Genomic DNA, 5,309 nt, shown 5'->3' with positions numbered 1-5,309 from the left:
CACACACACACACACACGCACACACACATACACATACACACACGCGCACACACATACACACACATACACACACACACGCACACACAGACATACACACACACACACACGCACACACACACACACACACGCACACACACCATAGTAGAGAGACAGAGATTTACATTTGTTTTTTTGTTCTACTTCTATGTTGACCAACATGGTCTTGTGTGGTAGTAGGTTTTGAGTCTTTAGAATGAAGGGGTTGTGTGAGCCAAATAAACTTCTTTTATAATTACCTGCCCTCAGACTTTCTGTAGCAACATAAAAAGGTCTAAGAAATAAGTATAATTTGACAAATTAACTTCTTAGAGATTGATCATCCAGATGAATCCTATTCCTGCAGACCTCAGCTACCAGCACTCTAATGGTCACATGAGGTGCCTCTGTATGCCATGAAAGTGTTAGTGTGACTTGGTCTCATTTCATGCCAACCTCAAACCCTTCCTATAATTGTGAATTGTTAACTCCCAGAGGGTGCCTGAGCCTATGGCCACTGCCTAATTGCCCTGGATTTCCAAAAGAGAAACACACATATACAGCCTTATATTTTAAATACCTTAAATAGAATAATGGCTGGTACACTCCCCAACACCATGTGACTAATACATGCTCACCTCCAATATTCCTGAGTTAATACTTATTAAAATCTATATTCTATCTTTGCTGCCCTGGATTCTGCTGGGTAGCCCTCCTGGGGCCACTTTCCTCCTGCACCTACATTTTGGTTCTCTCTCCTTCCTGTACCTTTCTGGTGTGGTCCATCTTATATTCTCCTATCAAGTCTGAATCCAGCAATTCTATTGCTGCAAATATTTAAAAATGAATGTGCCAACTCTCTTGCAGGGTCAGACTGCAGAGTTAGCGCTCCTGTGGCTGCTGCCAACTCTCTGGAGCTAGCCCCCACTGTGCCAGATTGTTGTGTACGCAGCTCTCATTCTCTTGTCCCTGGTATGGTTACTTCTTCAGCCTTAAACCCATGTAGTCAGCCATCCCACATTCCAGTTACTAAACGGAACTGCCAACCTTGCAGTTGCATATTACCATACCCAGTATGCAACGGTAGAATCAAGACTCTTAAAGCTTAATTAACCAATTAGATTTATATATCAATAATATCACCATTTACAAATGCCAAAACAATAATTTCAGAGCCAATTGATAATGATAAAAGCTTTCTCTCAATTATTCTAACCTTGTGAAATCATCATGTCAGCCTCCATTCTCCTCCCTCTCTCTCACTCTTCCCTCCGCCCCACCCCCATTCTTAGTTTTGCCTCCTTTTCCCCTGTCTAATCACAGGCCTCTTGCTGCCCTAATGTGATTGGACAGGGAAAATACTGCAACACTCTTCTTCCTTCCTTGTCTCCTTCCTGGGAATCCTAAATGTCCAGCCTCCATCTCCTTGCCCAGTCATTGGCTGCCAGTAACTTTATTGACTAGTCAAAAACCAACTGGGAACAGAGTCCTACATACAGGACTCAGCAAACAGGTTTTTAAGTAACATAATTAGCATGAGAACACAAACCACTACACTTCCACTGTGTCATTTGAGACCCTTGGCTTATCATCTACATCTTTATTTTTTTCCCTAAATGTATATCCTCCATTTCTGTTCTAACAGAAGGATACTGCTTTGTAGAGCCTATAGAAACTATTGTAAGTACTGTTTTTTTCACATGCCTTGCACCACTGGATTTGAAGATAGGCTAGCTGTCCTTCTTACACTTCCCTACTGTATATCAAATATTCTGGGCTTCTTTCTTCCCTTCAAAGTAATCCTTAAGAGAACTTTCTAGTTTCTTCAGTCTCAGCTCAATGAAAATCTGTTCATCTAATTAAGTCCTTCATCATCTTGGTGTATGAATGAAACATACACAGCTTAAAGTATACTATTATAAGGACTATCTGAGAATATCCAAACCTAGATATCATTCAAAGCTTTCCATGAGTTGATGCATCCCTCTGTTGCACTTATTAGATTGATTTCCTAGTCCTTATTTCATGGGGATACTGTAAACAATACTCTTTAAACATTTAATTTTCTATGTATCTGTTACTATTAACACAGAGAAATGCAAGTGAATTTTGTGGATTGTTTTTATATTTAGAGCCTTGGATACTTTTATATAAATTTTTATATATTTTCAATATATTCACACTATTCTGAAATAGTTTTGCTTATTCCTTTTCAATCCCTTTATTTATTTTGAGCCTCATATTTCACAGAGCAAAGTATTGAACACAATGCAATGCTAGGAATTATTCTTTTTAGCAAAGGAGAAACTTTGATTTGTTTCAGTTGTGAGTAGAATGATTAATGTAGGTTTTTTTTTTTTAAGTACAGCAGCTTTATGACCTTATGCAAAGCCTTTCTGCTACTAGTTGTCGAGAATTTTCTTTTAGTGAGGAAGGGATCTGAAGTTATTGAAATGCATTTGCATATACTGATATAAGCATGGGATTTTCAACATTGGGCAATTTACATTGTAAATTATATTAATAGATTTCCTTTTCTTGTTTGATGGTAATTTTCTTCTGCACAGAGTATAGGTAAAATACTTATACTGCAGTTAGGAAATAATTACAAAGGTAATATCACTGCAACCCCAGTCCCAATTAAGAAATACAACTATCCCCACCCATATCTTCCTCCTTAATCTCCATATTTAATCTCACCTGACCAAATTTATTTTTAATAGTATCAGAATATCATGTAGCATAAAATTTTTTGTTAGCCACTTGAGGTATACTGTTTGGTAATCTGAAGTTTGTGGACATTGTTGAACATCAACTTTCCAGAATCTTTTTTATCTTCCAAAACTGAAACAATAATAGCTATGCATTCTGTACTACCCCCAGTTCTTGGCAGGCACCTCTCTATTTTCTCTTTGTGAATTTGGCTTCTCTATGAAACTCATAAATGAAATCATACAGTATGTATTAGGCAAAGTTTTTCATAAAAATTATATTGCTATACTATGAATATGTACATTTTAGTGGTTCTATATACATATGTAAACACTTATTATAAAAGAACATTTACTAGATTGCCTTACATGATAGGGCCTAGATAGTTCAATAATAGTCAGTCACATCTATGAAACTGGGTACCTCAGCATTCTCAATATGGTACTTTGTTTCATTTTTTTTTAAAAAAAGATTTATTTATTTTATTTATGAGTACACTGTTGCTGTTTTCAGACACACCAGAAGAGGGTTTGGGATTCAATTACAGATGGTTGTGAACCACCATGTCCTTGCTGGGAATTGAACTCAGGACCTCTGGAAGAGCTATCGGTGCTCTTAACCACTGAGCCATCTCTCCAGCCCCACCCCTTTTTTCTAAAATATTCTATCAAAGTCTTTGCCTAGTTTTTATCATTTATTTATTATATGTAAGTATACTGTAGCTGTCTTCAGACACCCCAGAAGAGGGCATCAGATCTCATTATGGATGGTTGTGAGCCAGCCTGTGATTGCTGGGATTTGAACTCAGGACCTTTGGAAGAGCAGTCAGTGCTCTTAACCCACTGAGCCATCTCTTCAGCCCCCTCATTTTTGATTGTACAATTTAATTACTACATTTCCCCCTTTCCTTTCCTCTCTCCACATCCTCATGCTAAGCATTTTCTCTCTCTTGGTGATGCAGATATAGGCCAGATTAAACCAGATTAAAAATAAATAAAGGCAGATTTATTAGGAGGTGGCTCCTAGGTAAGTTTACAGGAAGAGGTCAGTGAAATACTAGCCTGAGCTAAAGCAAGGAGGTTTTATAGGTCTTAAGCTTGTGGGTGATGGCATGTAAACTATGAGCTGGGATTATGCCAATATATGGTAAAAATGCTTAGCCCCTGGGCAGTCACTCTTGAGTGGGTTACTAGAAATGCAGAGAGAAGTGATGGCATGTTAGCCTGGAATTTTCTCCAAGTAGACAAGAGAGTTTTCTCTGTGTGGGCAAGGTTGGGGAAAGGAGGGTAGACAGGGTTTCCCAGGTTGTACAAGGGGGAATAGGGGCTTCAGCCTAATACCTCCCATATACCTCTTTCTATTCTCCTTCAAGTTTATGGCCTCTTTTTCCACTAATTGCTATGGCATGCCTATGTGTGTGTGTGTGTGTGTATGTATGTGTATGTATGTGCAGATGTAAGTATATATATATTTCTATATATAGCTTGAATTTCTTATAATGTAACACATGTTATATATAAAACATAAATAATAATATATAATTATATATTATTACATAATATATAATAAATATATATGTATCTATTTCAGGGATGATCATTTGCTAATCTGGTGCTTTTAAAGGTCTAGAAGGTGTATATTGAAAGGGGGAAAACCAAGTCTGTTTGTTAATGGAGGATGGCAGCAGTGGTGGCAACAATGGTAGCAGCTCTGTGAATTTTTTTAAAAAAGATTTAAAAAATATTTATTTTTATTTGTATGTGTGTGCGTGTGTATGTGGGTGTGTGTGTGTGTGTGTGTGTGTGAGAGAGAGAGAGAGAGAGAGAGAGAGAGAGAGAGAGAAATGTGTGTATGGGTAGCCAAGAGGCCAAGAGAAGTTGTCAGATCCTGTTAAGGTGAAATAACAAGAGTTGTGGGCCACTCAATGGGGTGTTGGGAACTAACGAATCCTCTATGAAAAGTAATAGGGAGAGCTCTTAGTCACTGCACCATTTCCCCAGTCCCCTGCTCTATAGTACTTGTGTCTCCTGCTAGACACATGCTAATATTTAGTGAAGTGCAATTACTGGCTTATAAGGCATGGATGTCTTAAAATTTACTCGACAATGTTAAGGTATTTTGATTTCAGTGCAACTTTCTCTAATTACTAATGAAGTTTAGCATATTTTAAGTACATATTGGTGCTGAATCCTCAGAAGTGTTCATTTTACTTTTTTCACTACTTCTCATTTTCATTATCAAAGGCATGTTTAAATTTTCCTTTTCAATTATTTTTTTATTGAAAAGATAGTTTTTTCATACAGTATATTTAGGTTATGGTTTCTCAATACTTCTCATTTTCATTATCAAAGGCATGCTTAAGTTTTCCTTTTCAATTCTTTTTTATTGAAAAAGATATTTGTTTCATACAGTATATTTAGATTATGGTTTTTCCTTCACCAACTTCTTCCTGATATTCCCTACCTCACCTCCTATCTAAATCCACACCCTTTCTTTCTTTCTCTCATTAGAAGACAGGCATTTAAAAAACTTAATAAAGCCGGGCGGTGGTGGCACACACCTTTAATCCCAGCACTTGAGAG

This window comes from Mastomys coucha, chromosome X, assembly GCF_008632895.1.
Source record: "Mastomys coucha isolate ucsf_1 chromosome X, UCSF_Mcou_1, whole genome shotgun sequence".
In the NCBI taxonomy this organism is placed as follows: domain Eukaryota; kingdom Metazoa; phylum Chordata; class Mammalia; order Rodentia; family Muridae; genus Mastomys; species Mastomys coucha.
This window is presented reverse-complemented; position numbering follows the sequence as displayed.